The 24,319-nt window shown below is 38.5% G+C and overlaps 1 long non-coding RNA gene across 3 annotated transcripts in view; it reads right to left on the bottom strand.

Moving 5' to 3' along the window:
• LOC122156370 overlaps positions 1–24,319 on the bottom strand; it is a 389,162-nt gene that overhangs the window by 233,749 nt on the left and 131,094 nt on the right. For all 3 annotated transcript variants that reach the window (XR_006167459.1, XR_006167458.1, XR_006167460.1), the window contains exon 4: positions 19,031–19,106. This is a non-coding gene — a long non-coding RNA (uncharacterized LOC122156370). The remainder of the gene's footprint in view (positions 1–19,030; positions 19,107–24,319) is intronic.

Below are 24,319 nucleotides of genomic sequence, written 5' to 3'. Positions count from 1 at the left end.
CTGCTCCGGGGCCCCAGATCCTCTCCAGTTCCTGGGAAATGGTGACTTTTATATCTAGAGATCAAAGGGGCAGTATTTATTCTCTGAGGACATAAAGTCCTAAAACCAGCTAAAACTAAATGTTCTTAAGTTGTTCACTGTAGGGAACTTGGAAAAGAGACTTTGTTTTGCACCATTTATAGTGCTCTGCAACCAAAAAATTTTAGAGAATGCAGGGAGATGCATACTTACATTTAGGTTCAAAATGACTGTTCCAGGCCTCATCCTAACATAATATTTTACAGGCAAATAATAAAATGGATATAGATGATCTTTCATAACAAGCTTGCAGCTTTATTTGGTTCTATTTAATCATGTATCTTTTGCTGAGGCTGACTGCATTCTCTCTGGTCTCTTAGACAGTGGGTTTCATGCATTCTTGCATATATTTGAACTTTTGATCATTTTCCAAAAATTCACTGCTAGTATCCTAGGCAGCCATCACTGGGTAGTGATATGGGTCATTCTAGTTCAGAATAAAAAGGAGATGAGTGTGACTGATCCTTTTTCTCAAGGCCAAATCTCATAACAAATCATCTGGAAAACTGCCAATGACTTCAATGAGACCAGAAATTGTCCCTACTGTTATCTAAAAAACTTCATCTTCCTTATGAGAAAAGCAAGGTGCAAATTCTCTAGCCCGACTAGATTTATTCTCCTACAGACTGAGAGCAGGAGAATCACACGAAAGAACAAAGAAAAGGATAGCAGTCTTTACTGTTGTCTGTACGTTACTGCTCATTGAATTCCAAAATAGATGGAAGGAAAGCAGGGGAATGTGAATAGCATTGCATCAGTTCTTAGTGAACAGAAGTGGAAATGTTAATTTTTTTTTTTTTAGTGCAATTTGGAGCACTTTTTGCTTATTTGTTGAATTATATAATACCGGGTTGTTTCCGTCTTAATCCTTTAGACTTTGTTCCTAGCAGAGAGTGAATGGAAGAAAATGAAGCTGGAATATAAAGTATTTGTGAAGTACCTTTTACCAGAAAACAAAAGGACAAAGGAAAAAAAACAAAAACAAAAACAAAAACATTATTTTGCTTTATTTTTATTACTTTATGTCCATGCTTTGGAAAACAAAAATCAGTACATCAGTACATCTGTATGTGTATGTGTATGCATGTTTGTATACGGGATTTACTGGAATAGCAAGAAGGAAAATGAACCAATCTTAAAAGAATAGAAGAATCTGGGACTTGAATTTTCTGACTTCAGTAGTGTTGCAAGGACTTGGACTGTGACAGATACCGGCATATTGTCTTGCTGTGAACTAGAGCTCCACTCTGAAGCATCTCTGTTCCTAAACAGCAAAACATGTTACTCATGAGGCACATCTGAAGATTTGGGATTTGATGTGTTATTCTTGACCTCTTGCTTTCCAGTGTGCATTGCCTACCCTGTCAAAAGCCTGGCCTGCTACTGACCTTTAATTTCATAATAGGTTCATGTTGACAAATCACTCTGAAATGAGATCAGTACAGATATGTACCTCATGCTATGATACAAACAGAAAAGAGTTTTCAAAAGCTGGTGAGCACAGGAGATAAGCAGAAGTCATTATGTATAAGGGGAGCTGCACATTCAACTGTTTGCATGTTGGGCTGTCATCTTCAAGTACCGTATTATAATGCTAAAGCACCTTTTATTTTTTTGCCTGAAAGCCTACTACAGTTTTGGGGTTTGCTTATTTTTTTGCCTTTTTCTTTTAAGTAGTCCCATACTGTCACTTAAATTTTGTTAGGCTGCCACCTCTAAGATGAAAGACAGAATCAGGAATATAAGTGGGACACAACACTGAACAATCAGGGGGTAAATGGGATTTTTGGTTACTCTTAAACACTCCCGATCTTTCCTATTACCACAGACCTCTTATAGGAACAAAGAGGAGATTTAGGAGCTCAATTTCAGGGTGGATTATATGATAATCAATTTATGTTTCAGAGGAAATAAAAGACAGAAGGCAGAAGGAGTCAGAGATGACTGCCCATAACTAAGGAATTTCAGTCTTCGGCTTCATACCCTTAAGAAACCCCCTTAGCAAAGTTTCCTTTTTTCATCGCTCTTTATGTTATGGGGTAAACGCTTAAAGTGATAATTTAACCACAGAATGTTTGTATTAAACACAGGCCTCCTGCTCTCTAGTTTCTATAATTTACAACAAAGAGTTTATTAAACACAACTCTTTCTGTCTGACATTCAAATCCATCTCTGCAACACACTCTCCTCTGGATTTGCGCCACCGAATGAAATGCTATGGAAAAACAAAATAAACCAAAACCCTGCTGTGGAAACAGGACAAATCTAGTTTCACATCCCCTGCAGAGAGAGAAACAAGACGGAAGTAAAAAGCACCAAATGGAGCTCGTAAAGCTTCACTCTGATCTCAGCCTCCACGTTCTGGCAGAAAGCACCACCTAAGAGATGTGCTCTGCTCCAACTGACAACAGCCTCTGATTACAGCGTGAGCACAAAAATATATTGTCTGTGAACAATTACCCTGAGCAAACTCTGAATAAGGGAAATCTGATGACAGAAGAAGTGGAAATATGGTGGGAGGTGGGCTGATCGGCCCCCTTCCTTGCCAGGGCCTTATCTCACGCGCCAGCCATCTGTAGTAGCTGGGCCTGCTACCACAGCTCATGGCCGCCTCACAACCTCCCTCCTGCAGCCTGCCTGCCTCTCACGGCGCGGACAGGTGGGAATAGCTGTGCCCGTCACAAGCCTTCCACCACAGGGGGAAGCTGTTGTGGCTCTGTGACAAAACCAGATCCTTTCCACAGGACATATACACCGATTTATGCTTGCTTTCCTTGTAGCACTCTACATAACAGCACACAGGAAGGAAGGAGCCCATCCTCACTCACAGGTGCCATGTAGAGTCAAGGCAACCGGTGTTCACTAATCCTTTCCATATACACACAAAGAAAAGTAAGATATTTGTTTGGAAGCCACTCCCCATAACCGGAACAGATTCCAAACATTTTGAACCTAACATGACTTATGTAGAGAGATGCACACCTGTACTGTCTTCCCAGTATTTCTTTTGTCACATCACTGAAGACAGCCAACAACTCGAGAAGGTTTGTGGTCATGGGACAGAAGTTCTTTTGAGGAGAGAGTTACCTTTACACAGCATCCTAGTACTTGCATACATACGTACACAGATGACAAAGGAAAGTAAAAGCAAAAATCCAGTGATACCGAGGGCATCTTAGGATCAATCACGCTGCCACCTTTCAGGTAAAACTGCTCTTAAATTCAGGTAGGAAACAGCTCTTCTGCAAGAGAGCTGCAAGAATGCTTTGCCCAAATGTGGGAGATCCTTTAACACAATGTATTGCTGAAATCTTTCCTGAGGCACCCAGATCACATCCCCTTCTGTAACATTGAGCTTAATTAATTGGTGCACTTAGCACTTTCTATATATTCCTTGTTGGGCTTTTACAGGAAGAACATACTTGAATCCCATGTCATAGGATCACATCTGCTTTAGACCCTAGTCCTCTATTCCACTAAAAAGACAGCGATCTGCTGTGATTTTTTTTTCTGTTGCTAATTAATTCATATGAGACTATTCCTTAAATTTTCATTTAATGCATTTTCGTGTGAGGGTATTATTAATCACTTCTAAAGTTGTTTGCAACTGTCACAGACAAAAAGTCTTTGGTAACATCCATATATACATTTGTTTATTTTAGGTACGTTTATGCATCTGTGCACGTATGTTTACAAAAATACTAAAAAATAAAAAACAAAACAAAACAGCTTTCTAACTGCATCTTTCTCCCTCCTCCCTTCTCCATTCTGAACAGGTTCCTGCTATCAACTGCTGGAGTGTGCTCACTCTACACCTAGAGCTATAATTATTTTGCTTTAATTTTACAAAACCTTTTGTTCCATTCCCACGAGCCCACCTGATCCTTATATTACACTTGCTCTATTAAAACACTCATGCAGAACAAAGCACAGTTGTACTGATTCATAAGTAACTCGCCCCCCAGCCCCCTTCTCTTTTTCTTTCTACTAGGCTTATACCTCTGGCTGTGGTTTCATGACACTGTTTGTAATGCCAGTCCACAGTCCCATTTTTGCCTTCTTCCTCCTGTTTCTTTTAAACCTTTTTTTTTTTTTTTTTTTAAATGTGCTTAGGGTCAAATTACACTATTGTGTGCTGTTGTTTTGAATTGATGTTATTCTCAGTCAATTTATGTTACACTCTTTGGCACAACAACAGAAATAGTGCAGAGGGTGTTATGGAATTTATTTGTTGTAATCAGACTCTAGGATTATTTTTTTAATTATTATTATTCATACAGTACAAGCAGCAAGGCTAGCCCCACATTTTTCTGAAGCAAGTAGAAGACAATTTTTAACCCAGACTCTGACTTCAGCATACCCTATATGCTGCAAAAGGGTATAAAAGCTTAGGACAAGGTGATTCCTATTACCTGAGCATGGCCTGCATACACCACCAGGCTTTACAAAAGACTAAGCGTGCTGGCAACGCTTGCAATAGGATCCTGACAGAGGTAGTGGGCATTTCAGAAAAAGTAACCTCTCATAAATTATTCCTGAAAAATAGGACAGGGCCTGGCTCCTCCGTAAAGACGGGAACAATAGAAGGGCTTTTTCATCTAGTCGTCCTGTAAAACAACAACCTAGAGCTCAGACAGCCTTTATTTTCTTTATAAAGCGCCAAGCATGTTGCTAGGACTAAGCAATGGATAGATAGCAATCAGTCAGAACAGTGAGAAGTGGGTGAGTATGAAGAAAGCAGTAGCAAGAGGCAATAAAATTGAGTCTCAGTAGCCATCTTTTCAAAATGGGGAGCAAGATATTTGGCAGTGCCCTGCTGAACAACAAAGCTGGTGGGTGACTATGGGAAAACAAACCGGGTGAAGGTGAAAGAGAAGGCAAGAAGGGGAAGGGAAATGGTGTGTGCCTTTTTTCTGACATGTCTAACAATGGTGAATACTAATGATTTATAGTAATGAAAGGGAATAACAGGGAAGAAGGTAAATGTGGCAAGGCACAGAACAAACACGGCTGTAAGGGGTACAAACGAAAGTTGCAATTTACCAAAGAATAACTGTTCTGCACATTTTATGTAGCATGTCAAATCTATCAGATATTCTCCTATTAAATCATCGTTCTACAGCAACAATCATTCTCTCAATCAATCCCCCGTGTTGTTAACTCTTAGTAATGACTAACTTGGCAGCAACTGATGTTTACGTATATTTTAAAGTCCTGATAACTGCTCTGTATTTTTTGGAAGGTAAATTTCCTTTACATTTTGTCTTTTTGTTTTTTGAACCTATTTTTAAAAGATGGACGCATTCAATTGGAAAATAAAATTTTGTAACACACATACAGATTATGTTAGCTCAGGAAATTGGCAGTGGGATAAGAACAAAACCGTTCACCTCCTGATTGCTGATTCAAATCTAGCCCAAGTGAGATAGTCACAGAAGCTATGAAACTCCCACGGTGGCTTTGTGATTTGAGATTATTTTTTTATGAATCTCAATCCACTTTAGGCCAAGAACCAGAATCACAAACCTACTGCCTCAGTGAGCATTAAACAGCGTAACTACACACAGTAATGTAGGAGATGCCAAAAAAACTAAACTGGTCCACGAGAAAGAGTTCCCACCTTATTGTGGGAACTTGCCATTAAAAAACAAGGTTGGCTCATACAAATGTACAGCACGAACAGAGAAATACACCTCTGTCTTTCTATCAAACAGAAAACAAACCAATCTCCCTGTAATCAAATCAGCTAAGAGTTGCACCGTTTACCTGAAATGTGAACTGTTTCTCCAAGAGATCAGGAGTCCTAAATTTTCCTCAAAGCTTCTGGTTTGATAGTAAGTCCCTGTATCACTTCAAAGCCAAGAGCGGAGGACAGGAGAATTACACAAATGTTTTCTATCACAATTACCAAGGAGGATGCACAGCAAGCTTATGCATTCCTTACCCCTTAAAATCAAAGGGGGCATTAGGCAGTAACTGTAAGCTCTAGTTATTCTTTGGTCTGCTTCTCCTGCCTAGATGGGAGGAACAATCGAGGCATTTAATTTTGCAGAACACTAACACTGAGGAGAGCTGTGTTGCACCTTTTACTTTATTAACCGATGATAAGGAAAGCTGTTGCACGGAACAAAAATTCTACTACAGCCAACAAAACAGTGATGCTCAGGCATATTCCCTGTGGCTCTTTCTTCTAGGGAGCATAAATCATCAGAGTCCCTCAGGAACTACTTACTCCAGTTTCCTCCCTTAGATATGTTTGCTAACCTGAGGGGCTAAAGGTCTCAGGACTCAAGAGTAGATTTAAGATTTCCTACCATCTGTGCTGAAGTGTAGCCAATGCAAATTCTACCTTCAGATCTGCACTCCAGTGCCTCCCTGTTATGTTTCATTTCACACTTATGATCTTTATTCCTTAGAAACAGGAAAAATGCACAGCTGATGAGACATGTTTGCATGCAGCTTGAAATTGTTCCTTCAGTGGATGTTCCTTGGACGTGCACTTTATGCAAAGGGAAGCAAGATGAGGAGCAGAACTGCATTTTAAATGGACAAGTATTCTTTATGCTACATAGGGACCTGGGGAAGCAAGTAGTTCTCTTCAATGTTTTTAGATATATCACTGAAAGTACTCACAAATAGAATGTGAAATAATAGGTGAGAAGTGGAGACGTTTTCTTCTTCCTTTGCTATCTATTCATTTTTTCTAATTGAACAAATGTGGGTTTGATGGTCTTTTTCCACAGTCACAAAATATTTTAAAAGGAATAGCCAACATTTTATAAGGATACCTGTGAATACATAAATAAACAAACATACAACTTGCTTATGCTTTCATCACAGGAGTTCTAGTAAAATGAATGAAAGAATCCTAAAGGTATCTAAATACAGCTAAATTCAGCTGATAAACTGGAAGAAAAAGAAATAACAGCTAATAATGTTATTAAGAACTTGGAGGGGAAAGCACATCTTTTATATGAATTTAAACTTAAGATCTGATATAGAGATTATTTTACTTAGGAGATGCAAGGTTATTAACGCTGGTCCACAGCAGAGAATTCATATACACACTACATCTTTTTAAACCTACAGAAGCTGTTTGAAGTCTGTTTTGGGGAGTCTCCAGAGTGAACCAATTTGCCAGGGGAACCTGGATGTCTGTGGAAATACACATTACTTGAAGTCATGAATTACAAGATGGCTAAAACTACTGAAGAGGGAAACAGTATTTCAGCCCAACAGGATTCCACCAAAAATAAAATAAGAAAAACCCTCACTCTTAGAATACCCAGTAGATAATTTCAGCTCTCAATTAACATGAAGTTTTATGGGTACTAACTAACTTCAAAAACCTCTTGTGAACTTGCTTGGTGTTTCTGGGAGAGCAGATTATACCAGTGATCAAGAAAATGCAAAACCTAAGTATGCTTCAATCTGCCACTTGCAAGAAAAAAGGTAGTGCTAGAAAAGAACAGAAGCAGCAGCTCTGCACATCTCTCACACTGAACTACTATGCAGTTTGATGCTGTCCATTTTCAGACTGAAGAGTAAATCTGGGCTCTCAAGAGTCTTAACCCCTGACGAAGCTGAGGCCCTTTCTGAGAGCTGTTTAACTTATTTAGCAACTAACACATTGAGCTTATAAGCACTGGGATTTAACAGTCTTCTTCAGTGACTTCACCCACGTTGGAAGCTCATCATCATTCTGTGTAGCAAGTGACCACCAGCTTTGAGAGTCTGCCAAGAGTCAAAGAACACAGGTGTTAACCATGACAAGGTGTTTACCAGCATGGTTGGTAACATAAACAGGTGGGGGGGTGAAGGGGGAGTTCATATATTTCCTAGGAGAGAAGGTTTCACATGAAGAAAGACTACCCAAAGACAATGTGCCAGCATGTGCAGATCCCAGACCCAGCCTTGACATGGTATCTGAGTCTAGATCAGGATTTGTATTTCACAATCAGTTTCACATGTTCTAATTAGTTTCTCAAGCTGCACAGAGAGCAGAGGAAGTTCACTTAGACATATAAAAGGAGACAATAGTAAACTTTAAAAAAAAAAAAAAAAAAGTTATAGAGAATAATTGTGCTCTGGAGGATTTATTTATTTACTAACATAAACAGTACACACTGAGATAACATCTGGCGATGTTTACTACAGTGAAACCCAATCAATACTTCCGTCTACTACAATATCTGTCCGCAAAACAGCCATTCCTCCTGGCACTCACAACAAATACTCATCTATCTATTATAGCAGCCTTTGTCAGCAAAAAGAGAGGTGAGCACCTTAATTCTGTTTGAAGTCAAACCGAATACAGAAAATCAGATGTATGTGGATACAAAAACAATGTCGGAAAACCAGAGAGAGATGCAGTTTGTAGCATGGCAAAATTCATCCTTGCAGCATTTAAACATGCAACAGATCAGATATTATATCAGATATATATATATATATATATATATATATATATATCATAAAAGATATTTTTTTTTTTTTTTTTTTTTTAATGAGTCTAGAGGCTTAAAATCTGGGCATTCCTTTACATCTGCTAGTAAGCTAATAAGCCTTTTGTTGCATTTTAGAGATGCAAGTAAAATCAGAAAGTTTGACTTCTCATTTCCTTTTGAATTCAGAACTCAAAAAGAAGCAACGGAGCTTTCCCACAGAATTGAAAAGTCAAAAATGAATCCACCAGAGTTTCCAAGTAAGTCCTTTTAGTGTTTTATATTTCTGTATTTGCACTATAACTTGTCCCTGTAGAAAGATTATGTTCTGTATCACCGAAGCAGTCACTAAGCATTACCTTAGTACCTACTGAACCTTTACCTTTCCTGAACCTGTGCCCCTTCCATTCCAAGAAACAGATTAACATGCAGTGTCACGCATCACTACTATTTATAGGTAATGAAATTAAGCAAAAAATAACAAGACCACACAGTAGATAGAAAACAAAACAAGCAAAACCTCTGATTTTCTCTTCACAAATTTTTAATTGATACAAGTTTTATTTTAACAGTTGAAAGGAAAACAATATGCCTGAATAAAGTGACTATATATGTATATATATATATAAAGTAAATGTACATCTGCCCCTCTTTAATTTCACATTTTGCTATCTCACTGTGCAAGCTACTTCTATTTGTACAGGGCCTGAAGGTAAAACATGACCCTTCTGTGTTACACCAAATCCTCAGGCAAGAGCTGTGTTCAGAAGATACTGTAGTGATACGTTACCCTTTTCCCATTAAAAAAAAAAAATGACTTCTCTTTGACAAGATAATTGGGGTTGTAGTTATGAAGTAGGGAGAGCAGAGAGGCAAGAGGACACAATTTGTTTTCTTCTCTTCTGGAAGAGACCTACGGGGCAGTGAAGAGCTCATTTTACCCCGGACCAGTAAACTAATCAGTGATGGTAAGCCCAGCAGTAGAGGAAGCTGTGTGCAACACCAGTCCCTGTAATTTGCACTAGGTAAAATTTGCATTAACACTTTCTGTTTAGTGTCTGTTACAGCTCATTGCTTTCTGTTCAACTGTAGTCTTACCACAACCTAAAGTTCTTCAGGAAGTGGTCATTAAGGAATGAACTTCAGAAGAAGCTTAGCATTAGAGAGATAAGAGCAAATAGGAGAAAAAGGCAGAAAGCAGCAAAAATCCCATTGAAATAATGAAAGACCCTTCTTAAAGAACGATACCATACATCTTTATTGTCAATTCAGGCACATGAATGCTTGAGCTAGTTGGAAGTGTGAAGACTGGGATTTCAAACGTGCGGAATGAGCTCTGTCAATTTTTCTAAATTTAAACAAAGACAGGACAGCACACACTCAGTTCTGAAAGCTCAACACTGAAATTATCAACACGGGAGTCTCCATTTGCAGATCAGTGTTAAGAGGAGCAGAAAAAACAGACTGAGGCAGGGACTGGGGATTTTACACCTGGTTTCATCACGAGCGGGAGCACAGCCCAGCCTCGCGAGGGACCAGTTTGTCTGATCTGCACATGGAATTTGCCAGTTTCTCCTCAGCTCCACAGAAGAAAACTGTTTCATTAGATAATATTAAAGATAGATAAGGTGAGAAAGGGGAATAATTTCTAACCAATATAGTCTTAAGAACCTTCACAAAAGAATTCCAAACAATGTAAAATTAGGAGATTAAAAACAAAACAAACTTTCATTTGACCACTACTGGGCTAAAATACGTATATGACAATTTTTACATCTTTTTTATTATTAAACAACCTCTAAATCTACTTGCTTCAAAAACAACAACACACATACACACACACACCACACACAAAATCAACTTGTCTCTAAAGAAGGCATCACATATTTTTCTGCTGTGAACATTTCCTCTGCCTCAACTAGGCCAAGAACACAGCAGAGTAAGCACCCATCCATCCAGGCAGCACAGCTGGAGAGGTGGGAAAAATCTGTGCATACAACGCATCAGGATTACCAGAACCTACCCTATGGAGTTGGGGAGCTCCAGCACAGGCATTGGCAATGTAACCTGGCCACACTGAAGGGAATCTGGAAAAATCCCACCGACTCTGTTGGGATCAGGGTCTCACTTCATCTGCAAGACTCAAGATCTGAAAATGATTGTACTCACTAAAGAAATAGTGTGCAGATTCTAGAGGAGATTCTGGAGATTTCATGCTTGTATAATTTCTCAGGATGCTACAAAGAAAACTTGTTTTGTTACATGGTTTACATGCCACCCCAAATTTCACTCACCTACCACTGTCTCCAGGTAGCAGGAGGGACTGGGTTACAGGTAAAGTCCTGCCCATTCAGACAATGGGATTAAGGTCAAGGAGCCATGGCAGTGAGACTCAGTGTATACAAGATAATGTCTGTGATTCCTACGATCTCGTCAGGGAAAAGTCAGGAGAAAAAGTCCATCATCCCTTCTAGACTTCCACAAGTGCCTCCACGTATAATCACAATGCAGCTCAAAGAATTAGTTCAGCATTAAATAATGTCTGCTTTCCTGTACAGAATTTTTTTTTTTTTTTTACAAGATTTTCTAGGTATAAGGAGCCTTAAAGAATAACCACTGTATGGTATAGATACATTCTAAACATTATGACAGAGAGAGTGTAAAAGATTTTTAGAAAGTAAATGCTTTTAAATGTAATTAAATCACAATAACGATAATCACATAGCTGTGCCTCTGACAGTCTGACAATGCGGGGACATCAGAAATGCTTTCCACTATCAGAAACCATGGGAAATCTATGTCTCTCTCCTGCTGCTGAAAGGATTGGGAGATATAAAATGTGTTTGAACAGCTGATAATTTCACAGAGTAAGATTTACCTAACACATCTGAAATTCTCCAGGACACTAATGATTAAAACGAGGATGAGATCCTTTCTATCTCAGTATAATTGCTGGTAAGAAACTGCACCCACGGAAGGATCACCAAAACTTTATCCTCTAGGCAGCAGTCCACCCAACGAGATTCTTCCCTTTGCTCTCGGCACTTCCCAAGTGCTAGACAAAGATGCTACTTTCAGGCTGTCAAAGCCCCTAAAAGCCAAGCATCTGAACGTTACTATAGCTAGCTTCAAAGTTCCTGTGATAGACCTGCATATCACAGCAAACATCTTGAATTGCAAGCATGATCAGAATAAGGGCAGAGGAAGCAGTGCAGAACAGTATTTCCTTAACTGCACACACAAGGAAAAGAAAGGCCAAGAATTACTAACATGCCAAGTTGCAGCAGAGGAAGAAAGAGTAAATAGTATCATTCTTGGGGTCAGTATCATATAGCCATGAAGCACCATAACAAATTCAATTGCACACTCAGACGCCGTTAGTGGGCATAAATGAGTACGTGCAGGAGCCCTATCTGTTGAATCAAGGACTTCTCATTTCTAATCATTTGTATTTTCCAACAAGTTTCATCTCTCTCTGGCTCAGACTCTGACAACAGCGTTTGGCAGATTTTCCTACTGGAGGTCTGATCTTGCAGCCTACATGCAAAGGGACTGTGCCACTATAGCCTACATAAACTGGGATTTCAATATCTAAACTGGTTCATATTGAGAGAGGATATGCAATGGTCTGGTTGGACAAATCCAGTCATCCTGGAAAATACACATGCAATTCTATGAAAAGTTTCTTCTCTCAAGAATCACAGGACTCTATCACTTATTACCATTACCGTAAGTCTTCCACTTTACTAAATATTTTAATTACTCAAAATTCCCATGTTAACAGTACACGAGCCAGAATAAATTCTTTAGAAACATTATGAACAAAACTCAAAAAAAAAAAAAAAAAAAAAAAAAAAAACAACCAACCAAACTCAACTGCTAAGGAAACCAGTGGGTTCATAAATGTATCTTTGACTCAGAGATGCCATCAGTATTACTAACACCAGCATACTGCAAAGCCAGATATTTTTCCAATGGCCTTTAAAAGCATAAATTTCCCTGTCAAGTGCTTGTTACCTCAAACCTGACCATCTTGCTGCCATCTCCTGAATGTTTCTAAAGGAGAGAGGTACAAAAAGAAGAAGGAAGGAGCAAGAACTAGGTCCTTCTAAGTCACAGGATCACCAGAATGGTATAGGATGATCACATGAACAAAACAAATTATTCTTTTGTCATGAGGAAACACAGAACTGCTAAAACACATATGGAATCACAGCACGTCCTGTCAGAATTTTGAAGACCCTCCAGAGCATGCATTGGCACCAAAGCAACAAACTTGTCAGCAGTGCAGTTCTGCAGATGATTTCTTTAAATAAATAAAATAATAAATTAAAAATATTCTGATCTCTTCTGTGCCAGTGGAAACTGTTGAAAACAATAGATCAATTTTGACACAACTGAAATTAAAATCTGTTCTAATCTATTATTTAGATGCAGGGGCAATGACGGGAAAGAGGGCAATAAGAAGAACCAGATACTCGATCATAAAACTCAGAGCTAGACCACTTACACTAATGAAGAAAACAGACCAGAATTTTTTGGTGTCTTACGTTCATCAGACTGCCCTACATCAGATGCTGGAATTTAAAATGATTCAGTGAGAGTCTCCCCAGGGGCACTGATGTAAATATGGAATAACCACAATGCTTTTCTTCGGAGTTCCTCCCTTTATATTCTGATTTAGCTGAAGAGTCTCATTTTGGATAGAAGAAAATAAGAGTACCAGGAATCAGAAAAGGCTAGGCCTATGTTGTTCTTTTTCCCCTTTTGTAGCTTGTTTAATGGCAATCTCGTTATAATCTTTATAATAGTGTCTTTATAATCTTGGTATGTGCTCAATGAGCTCTGGTCTCCCCTTTGTCTTGAAGTTAGATCAGCAAGTGCTTCGATAAATGGAGTTAGAGATTTTCCACTCCTACATGTTCAGGTGCTGAAATACTGATGTGTTTTACAACTTAATGCAGTAGAAAGTTGTAAAGGGAATCAGTGCTGATATTCCCATGTCTTTTTAATGTGAGTAAATCACAACCATACCCCTTTATATACCAAAACAACCACACACTAGAGAGCGATTTTCCTATCTTCATCTATTGTGGCCATTATTCTGCAAAAACAAGAGCTGCCTCATGCAATAAAAGTCAGAGTTCTATTCTTCTGCACACTACTATCGATGGTCTCAACATACAGAACTAGAAAAACTCCACCCCATTATTTTTGCAAAATAACAACAACAGCAAAAAAAAAAAAAAAAAAGTGATAGACTTGATTGACAATCATTCCCAACTCTTCTCTGTGCTACGTTGTGAACAGGACTGATTAAAACCTATCTGAGAACTAGAAATGTTATCTGGCCAACTGCATTCTGAGATTGGCAGTTTCACAAAGTGAAAATATCTTTCAAGGATGTTTGCATGAAAATTCAGAAAACTGAAAGCTCATTATCTCCTGAGAAATTGCTTTTTGCAAAAAGCTTTACTCGAGCCCCATTACATACTTGCACCTTTAAGCTATCTCCATAATCTTTGTCACGGGCCTTTGTACCAGACTATACCTGGACTGTTTCCATTCATCCAATTTTTCAAAAACAGGAACTGAATCTAATCAGGATTAGTACACTGGCTGTCAAGAAACCATACAGATGCACAGCAACCAAACATCTGCCCTTTGGTGCGTGTATGACTCCCTCCCCTGTCTTTTCTCTAAAAAAAGAAGGGTCAAAACAAAATGCTGGCAGTCCAACTGAAATCTTTGAAGAGACAGTATGGTTTTAGTTATGAGAGGATGGAAAAATGAGAACCCTGGGGATTTTTGCAAACATTAAGTTTTATTAATCAGGAACGTACTCGCCACATACCAACATTTCCAAATGGTATGCTGAATTAGAGAAATGCAAGGGAATAAAACAAAACTCATCTAGTCCAATCTTATCCTCACCTACTCCAGTCCACCTCAGCCTACTCTTGAGGTGGTTTTCCAAGCCATTCTTCAAAAAAATAAACTTCCCCAGTTTCCACAGTACCTAGAGGCAGGGTATTCCACAGTTTTACTGCCTACACAGGCAGAACATGGTTCTTAATATGTACCTTGGTAATTTTCACTGCTCATTGAACTGATTTCTTCAGGTCTTTCTCCCAGAGGACATGAAGAACAATTAATCACTGTGCTCCTGGTTATATCTTTTTACTCACTAGATTTTTTTTTCCCCTGCATAACGTATACAATAAAAACAACATTTTTGGAAGCATAAGATGCCATGTAGGGCTTCTACGTACCCTCATGCCCCTAAACCAGGTAACAATCAACCAGTTTCTACTTTCTCAACAACTTTAACACTAGGACAATTTTTGCTTTGACAAACATTTATGACCTCTCTCTGTTTCCATTGGGGTTCCACAGGTAAAAATCAGGACAGAATTTATCCCCATGAGTTTCTGGATTAATGCCTTGGTATAAGAGGGGAGAAAAGGCAAAATTAATTCTCTTTGTTAGTGCTAACACAATTCCTCAGTGACAGCCAGCCCCAAGACACTTATCTTTCTTCAAAGAAGCATACTTATATATTTATTTCGCATTCAGACATCTTCTCCAGCGCAGCTACTCTTTCTGCATCCAAAAAGGTCTTAGTGAGCTATTCAGGGTTCAAATCTTGTCCGAGGAATAGCAACCACGAATGTACAAGGCTCAACAACACTAACATTAGACACACAATTCTAGTTAAAACTGCAAGGTATAGGAGGGAAAGGAAAGATCCCGTATCCATCAGAAAACACGAGGACCCCTGTGTTATGAAGAACACAGGGGGGTAGCTTGTTTGTTGCTTCAAAATTCTTCCTTCATTCAAAAGCACTGCTTAGATGGATGAAGTCCTGTATAGCCTTGACATCCTGACGCTATACATGCTGCATATACTCTGGGATGCCAGCTTACTATGTCACATTGGCTTGGGTTCTGCCTGTTCCCTTCCTTAAGCCTGCAAGCTCAATTGAACTTATGAAAATTCAAACTGTCTTCTGTCTGTTTCATACATCATCAGCAAACAATCAGTAGACAAAATGAATTTGTTCTCTGTAATTTTGAGGCTATGTGAATGTCTCTGCTGCATAATACAAAAAAAAAAAGGGGGAATAAGGTTTGGTATGCAAGGTTAATTCAGCATGAAGCAAAAAAACAGATGGAGAGAGAACACACAAACAATAAAATACTCAACAGTGGGAAGAGTGACATGAGAAATACTTCTATAAATTGGAGTTGGCCTTGATAACTTTGAGTGATGGAATTAAACAAAAGCACAAGTGAGTTGTGAAAGATCACCTCTGTGAGTGACTGTATCTCTGTCCCTCATGTTTTGTCTACACAATACACTTATTAATGATAACAATGGTTACTATTTCTCCTCTAAGAGCTCTGCAAAAACAAACTCAATAATGTTCACAGAGCTGTATCAGTACTGAAGTCATAACCAGATTGAAAAACTAATCTGCTAAACAAGGTGCAGAGAGGTTAAACGATCTGTCCAGAGCCACTCAATGAGCCACCATCCAGCAAAATTCAAACTCCAGACGTCTTGGTCATTAAACAGACCACAAAGCCATGTAAGATTGAAACTGAAAAAAATGTCTTTTTTTTTTTTTTTTTTTTTTTTAATTTAAATGTGTTGTATGTTCCTGTTGGCCTCAGCCCATGACACCTAAAATCAAACAGCTATAACTAAAACCATTTACTTTTAAAGCACATCCAGTGCATCTCTTGTATAATTTATTTTCTTCCACAGACAACATGCTTTCCCCACTGTCCAGTTCTAAAATCAAACACATGTTGAACGTCAGCAGAGGTAACTAACTCTTCTTACTGGACTTAATCCTATTTTGGGTTAATTGCAAATATTGAAGTACTTAAGCACATCTTTAAAGTTAAGTATTTGAGTAGACCCGTGGTTCTCAGTGGATCTAGTTGCCTATTAATCCACATAATTTTAGTACATAGCTGATCTGACCACCCAACATAAAAAGAATCAAGCCCACAGACCTTTCCCATTAAGAGAATGCCTGCACTACATTTACAAGGCTGTGTTCTTGTGCAGCTGCCTGCCAGATGTTCACGTGTTGTGAATCTGTATTTTCCTGTAGCGCCATTTAAGTCATTTTATAACAGCTGAAAATTTGGCCCCTTTTTCTACTAATGACTTATTTTAAGGATATTTCTACCTAAAACAAGGTTCCACTCTTCAATTAAAACAATCCTGTTCTCTAATAGAAAACTAGCAAAGCATGGCTTGCCTTTTTTTATTTCTATTTTTTTTTTACTGTTTTCAGGTTAACACAGGAAAGTCATACTTGAAAGTCTACTTCATTAAAGGTCTCACAATTAGAGACACCTGATAACAGTAAACATATATCTGAAAGAAAATAAATTCTTAAAGCATATTACTGTCTACAACAACGGTGCCCCTATAGTTACATGAACAGAAGGTATAGTAATAATCACAGTCTCATTTTACAGCATACATCTGCATGCATAGAAAGTTTCCCCAACTTATTTGTCTCTATTACAGGCTGTATGACAAAGCTACACAATTTAAGAGCAGCTAGGAGTTTACAGATGGGGTATTACTGGGGAAATAAAACAAATGAAACAAGAAATTCAAAGATTAGATGCTTAGATCTCTACCTCAGGGAATGTAAAGAAGAACTGAACAGAAAAGAGCTACAGTCATGATCCCCTGCTCCATTTCTAGTTCAGCCCTTGATTTACTCTGATCTGGACCAAGCTGTACAGTATTTCTGCCTTGACTTGCTTGCCACCCTACACATGTTAATTTACTTTTTTTTTTCCCCTGCTTGTGAGTTCTGCACTTGTGTATTTATTCCTGCTCCTAGATTCCCATCTCTTCCCTAACTAAAAAAGCCCATTCCAGCATCATCTATGAGGTCCATATATCACTACCCGACATTTTGCATTAGGGCTTTCCATGCAGGACTTACAGACTATTTGAATTCTAAGGATTCAAACAACATGCTTTAATTCAGTCCTCACTCTGCTGTTACATTTTGGAAAGAGAGTTACTATTGGTTTCCAAAAAAATTTCTCTTAGTTATTCACAGAAAATAGAAAGACAACTTTGATATTCAGTACTCCCAGATTCACAAATATCCTCTAACTTTCCCCCTTGCTCCTAATACCTCCCTTTAAATTGTTGCTAGACCCAACAAATCCACCAGTGTTCTCAGTTCAGGTCCCATTTCAATCGCAAGGCTAACTTCTCGTGGCCAGGGAAGCTGGATATGCCATGATGAGGAGAAAATGTTAAATACAATTTACTAGCCACAGCCTGCAGTTAATGCAAAATATTTAAGCAACACAATGGCATGGCCCTTGCCAGTAATGTAAAAACACAATGGAGTCGAGTCAGAATGGCACAATCTGCCTGCCTGAGTCATGCTTGGTGTTCCACACTAGAAGGGGCATGCATTAGCTGCTTACAGTGTACTGTACCCTTCAGCTAGTTTAAACTAAATCATTAAAATACAACTTGAAGAAAAAAAAAAAAAGTTGGGGAACAGAGAGTTAAAAAAAAAACAACCATGGAATAGTTAAAATATTTCAATATTGAAGTACAGAAGTATTACTTTGGGAAAAGACGCTGGATTTCATTACAGACTGTACATTTTGATCTCAGAGAAGAAAACAAACTGACTTTGCTTTGTCATACTCCACAGCTTTGCAGTGTCGAACTGAAAAATCAACTCTTTCTTACTATCTTCAAACTCTTGGATTTTTACTCATATATTATTTTGTTAAATTCAGAGTAGCTGAATCTACAACATTTCCCAGTCATCTTTTACTTGCTTGTTCTCCATCCGCAGGAGTTCCAAATCTTAATTATTTACCCAAACATATTCAGTAAACACATTCTAAATAAGGGTAGATGTACAATCTGCCTTGCATTTATGGAATAACTGTGCCCTTGAAAGAGGCTTCTTTCTTACTGGGAGACACAAGACATAATTTTGACTGCTTTGTTGTATTGCAGCACAGATGAATAAGGCATCTTTGCCTTCATCTATGTCATAAAGCAGCTGAAGCCTCCTGTGATGTCATTAGAAAGATATTCCATCTTTTTCTTATATAAGGGACAAAAATTTATTACGACAACAAAAAAAGAGAATAAACTATATTTTGTGCTATGGGGAACCTTCTACCATTTTCTATTTTCTGTACTCCAAAGTGCAGAAATCCTCACTGACAAAGCCGTAGGAACCGTATGTCAACAGACACACACTCTTCCTAATAACAATCAAAGCAAAAAAGAAAGATCTATTCAGGGGTCTGAAATTAAAGATCTGAAAGATTCAAGTTTAGTTCTAATTTTCAAATGAAACATCCTTTGAACTTCTAAATCCTATTCAGGGGGAATTTGACCTTTATCCAAGAGCAGTTACTGTGCTAACACTTTGGATGTATATTGAGGAAAAATACTGACAAAAGGTGCCGGAAAAGCTTTTACTTACAAGAATGCAGTGCAGCTTAATCTTTTTGTTTTTAAGGTGCAGTGATTTCAGCATCTACAATGTAACTTCAGGCAGTCTGAAAAGAAACAGGTTAAAATCTCTTTCAGTTATAATTGGTATTTCAGATTTAATTAAAAATTAAACTTTCATAATGTTTCACCATCCAAAGCAATGCATTATCAGTCAAGCGTAGCCTTTTTTTTTTTTCTTTTTTTTTCTTTTTTTTTTTGTTAAAAGAAGCTCTTCCCAGAGTATTTTACAATAAAAGAAGAAGGGGAAAAAGGCAATTGAGAGCAGCAAAATATATTTCTACAGTAAAAAAATATATATTTGAATAAGTTGGAAAGAAGCCTTCTGCCACTTCATTTTAACAATCAACCTTATACTAATGTAAAAAGGAAAAGAAAAAAAAAAAGCATCACAATTAAAGATGACAGAAAAACATCACCACACATCAATGATTGTGAAGGGAAAAATGTTAATTTCTGTAAAACAAGGACACTGCTAGGACCAGAACATACGCACCAAAAGGGAAAATGTGGCTTTACATAATGCCAGCCAACATTTTTTAAAAATCAGCTCTCCAGCATGTAGCACTTCAGACTGTTGTATGGAGGAGCAGAAAGACAAGTTCCAAAAGAGGAAAGCTGTTTTTAAAGTGCACGAGGCAAAAGGTCCCTTGCACTCATTTGTTAAGGGATATGAAATAGCTACTCTCAAACCTGTAAGGCTTTGTATCATGTAAAACAAAATGTCATTTTACCGTGCAAAACAAATTATTAAGAAGTGGTAGTTACAGACAAAGCATTTGTATAAACGCAGAAAACTTTTTTTTCCTTTTTTTTTTTTTTTTCAAAATACAGTTGGAATGACAATAAAACTCCGGGGGTTATGCCATAAATACAAGTTTAAATGCTAGAGTGGAATTATAAACCTGTGGTTTTAATTATATCTAATTATAAAGGTTCCAAAACCAGGAGAAGTGAGAATAACAGAAAATATTAATAATAAATTAAAACTATTTTGCAGTAAGTTGTCAGGATTTGACCTCATAATAACAAACCATATAGCTGTATATACAGACACACGCAATGTACCAAGTCATTAAAGAAACAAATCAAAACTTGCTCAAATTTTATTTTAAAAAGATGACAGCAGAACTTTCCTAATTTGCCCCATTCAATGTCAAAGCAATTTTCCTCACTGTTGCATATTAAGAGCGAGCTGTGAATAAATTCTGGACACAAATCTAACACTGATTTCAAACGTCCCACAGTCTGGGGGCAACTCCTCACCAAAGTTTTATTTTTGATCCCCCATGAGTAAAACAAAAAGCAAACCAAAACAAAACTTAACATAAACACAAAACAGCTCTTCAGGCTTCGGTGTTATATAATCCTCCACATTCCTTTCCCATAAATGTTAGCAAGAAACACGCTCTATCGTGTGATACGCCGCCGTGCAAACATGCTCATACATACGTGTATCCTACAAACACAAATGAGCTCAGTTACTGTTAGTCTTAACTCTGTCAAAATGAGCTACACTGAAGCAGGCAGCATTAAAGGGGAGAGCACATCAAGCATCACCAAATCTCATGCACAATGAATGAAACCTTCAGCACTGAACTGAAAGGAACAAGATTTCACACCCAGCTTTCCTAGGACAACACCTGCACAGCACAACCTGGCATGAAACCTTTCTCAAAGTGTCCTGGCAAGATGAATCATCTGAGAAACACATTCCTTGTTCCCTACACAATCTTTACATTATATAACATCCCTTCTCTCTTCTGATCAGCACCTAGAAAGCCACACAGAGGAAAGGGGAAGCGATCCAGCCAAAGCAATTGCAAGTCCATCCAAACCAGGCAGGAGCACAACCATCAAATGGGTGCTAACAGCTTCAGCCTCCAAACTTCCATTTTTCTTCTCCTCCCTCTTTCAATTTTAGCCCCTTTCCTAAAATCTTAAGGACCCTAATGCTGGCTTGCCAGCTGAGAAGCACAGGGGCAGTGGTATTTGTAATCCAGAGCTATTTATTTTAATGAATGCAATGAAAAACTGACCTCAACTGAGAAAACAAAGAGCATTCAGCAGAGGGTGAAATGTATCCTCATACAGAGAGCCAGAATACAGACTGCACACTGAAGCCCTTTTCTGATGACCTAAATAGGAATAAATTGGTGCTTGGACTTAATCACAGCAAATTTTGTCCAAAATAACCATTTTTCTCGTAGAGAATGAGGAAGCATTTTGCCCTCTCCTACGAAAACGTGACAGTGCAGCCCCTTCTCGCTCCTGACAGCTGTTGATCAGCATTACCCCAAAGTCCCTCCTGCTCTGTGCACGTTCTTCTAATTGAAAAGGAAAACAAGGGAAGGCAACATGTAATGTTGCCATTTGAGCTGAGCAGCAGGGCACAATGCTTGCAGATGTAGCTGTCCCTCTCCTTAAGGCAGGCATAGCTGGCACACACTACGAGCCACCAACTAAAGGAAATGGAGCCTCATGAGTCTGCTGCCATCTTGAAAAACTGCCGTGAAAAAACTGGAGTTAACACAACATCCTACATACAGAGTCCTGCTGCAAAGAGCTGCTTCAGCTACAGTTTGGAGACAAACCCAAAGCACAACCTACAGAAAGCCCCATTAAACACAGAATACCAATCACTGCCATCTTAATCATATCTTTCAGTTCACGATCTAAGAAATTCACGATCTCAAGATGAATAACTTAGACAAGTACATATGAGCAGCAGGTTGAAAAGGAGATGGCTTCTTAGCCAGATGGCTAGCACAAGTCAGCTCTCCTGTCTTTAAGGAAAGCCCTGAATCCCTTAAGAAAAGGAACCTGGCTTGCTGGTGAAATTCTGCTTGCGAGAAGCCCAAGAACTGAAATTATAGGAATGATGAGTATGAAAATGAGCTACATCAGTGAAGTGTTAATAGGAGGGCAAGTGTTGGCTCTCAGTAAATGCTTCAAAAACAAATCACAGAAAGGTAAGCATGTTTTGATGGTTGGTTTTTTTTCCCATGATTTCTGCTTGCCATTAAATTTATGCACAGCCTGAAAAATGTGAGAGCAAAGCTATCGACTGGACATGACTGAAGTCACGTCAGCAATATTCCATGAAGTAAAGGCACCTCACCCTGCTGTGTCTGTCTGGAGGTGGTGATCTAGTTCACCGTTTTTGGAAGGGCCACATTCACTCAATCTAAAAATTAAGTAAAGAAAAAAATCATTTGTTACTAGAAAACATTTCAGAACATTTTAGCCTTTTGCAAACTGCTTCTTGGCAGCAAGCAAACTCTGTAAGGGCTTGATTTGTCTTGAATACCTGATGTCAACTGGAGAAGGTTAATGAGAATCACATGCAGTGGATTAGTTATGGGAAGAGAGGAAAGGGTAGGAGAAAATACAAGTGCAACATTTATTGGCGTCTTTTCCATTTTCTACATAGAATTTACAACATCAATCATCGATCATTTTCAAAGTACTTGATCATATCATTGTTCTCACTTCTAGAACTGCAAATCAATGATGAAGAAAGTACCACAAATAAGTACTCACAAAAAGTGAAATATGGATGCCCTTACTCACTGAAAAAAATCACGTATGCTAAGAAAGCCCCTTTCAAGAACCAAAGAAAGAAGAAAAGAAAACCCATTAATTTTAAGAGAATTTTCAAATAAGCTCAGACGCCAGTCAAGAGAACTCATTCCAATTTCAGAATCCAAATGATGGCTTAGGGTATGGTCCAGATTACTTTCTGGCCTTTTATGTCTGAAAACACCAAGTCATGGACTGATTTTGTCACAGCAGTCAGAGAAGGAGATCTCTGCTGTACAGGCTCACCATGTAACAACAAAGAGGCAAACTTTGAAACTGGAACTGGTATAGGCACATCAGCAGAAAGGTCTGTCTCAGCTCATTAGTAATGCAGAAGTATAAACCTTAATAATGCAGATAGAGCATTACATCACTTCTGCTTTTCAAAGTGAATGTCCTTCAATTGATACTACTCCAAAGAGTCTTTTCTCTATGTAGAGAGGTTCTTTTTGTGTCAGTTGTTCTTCTTGAGGGGATGGAGTAAAAAAAAAAAAAAAAAAGAACAAAAAGTAATGCCTGTGCTTAAAGAATCCTCACAAACAGGTGTGCCTTCCTGAATTGAAAAACTGTACACTTGAAAAAGTACTGTCTTTCAACTCATGGCCATTTACACAGTATAGCCACAGTGCCAGATGCAGCCCCACTATCAACCACAGAGCTGAGCTTCAGATAAACCTAATGCAAGACTGCAGCTCCTGGCACACAGGGCTGCAGGTGGGAGAAACCTGGGTTCTGTGCCTCAAGAGAGCTGGAGCAGAATACAACCTGTGGCACTGTGCTGGGAACAAGATCCCCTACCACTGTAGCATGGGAAAAAAAAGCACACTGAAGGTTTCTTTGTCAAAATGATAAACTTGCATCTGTTATTAGCTCACTGCAAAGCTGTATACCTACAGAGATTTCCTCTTCCTTACTGCATCTACCTAATGAGCTTACTTTCCCAGAGAAGACTGTCCTCATCACAAACTTCAGCTTCCAAGCTATGATTGTTTCATTTAGAAAAGAAATTTGGTAAGGAAAAAGGCGTATTTTTCACTGTTTTTCATTCCCCCTTCCCCAAAAAGCATTTGAACTGTTTTCATTTGAGTATGAAAAATACTGCCCATAGGATAAGACTAACACTCCTTGAAATTCAGGTTTCAGAAATTAGGAACACATAAACAAATAGAAGCTGTGGCACATGATCAACCCGAGTGGTAACTTCAAAATCCGCGCTGTATGCAATTTCACTGCAAGGGCTCTCATAACCGCTAAATGCGTTGGATTCTTTAACAGCACAGTCCACCCCTCTAATTTAATTCCTAGTGCTGACAAAGTAAGCAAGAAGTACTTGAGAAACCCAGCTGTAAAAGTATGTCAGTAGCTGAACTTGTCAACCCAGTGAAGAGTTAGTCTCCTTGTAACTGCACTTAAGACCTGACCTGGACTCTTGAAGTGCAGTTTCACTGGTGGTTATGTTAGTGCCAGGTGGGACCCAGCATCCTTCAAAATATCTCATGAAGCATTCCTTCTAGCTAGGGGTGATGATGGTAATCAAGTTTGCTGCTGAAAATGATGACATTCCCTATTCCAACTGTTTTCTTGCACAAGCTGTCCCTAAATCCTGTTTATGTTCTCAAGGAACAGGAACAGTGAAAGCACGCAGCTTGCCTGAGGCCTTGCCCAAACGATTCTTTCT

This window comes from Centrocercus urophasianus, unplaced genomic scaffold, assembly GCF_019232065.1.
Source record: "Centrocercus urophasianus isolate 14NV4802_14NV808 unplaced genomic scaffold, USGS_Curo_1.0 seq_12, whole genome shotgun sequence".
Lineage (NCBI taxonomy): Eukaryota > Metazoa > Chordata > Aves > Galliformes > Phasianidae > Centrocercus > Centrocercus urophasianus.
The sequence above is the reverse complement of the archived record's forward strand: the minus strand, read 5'-3'. Positions and strand labels throughout refer to the sequence as shown.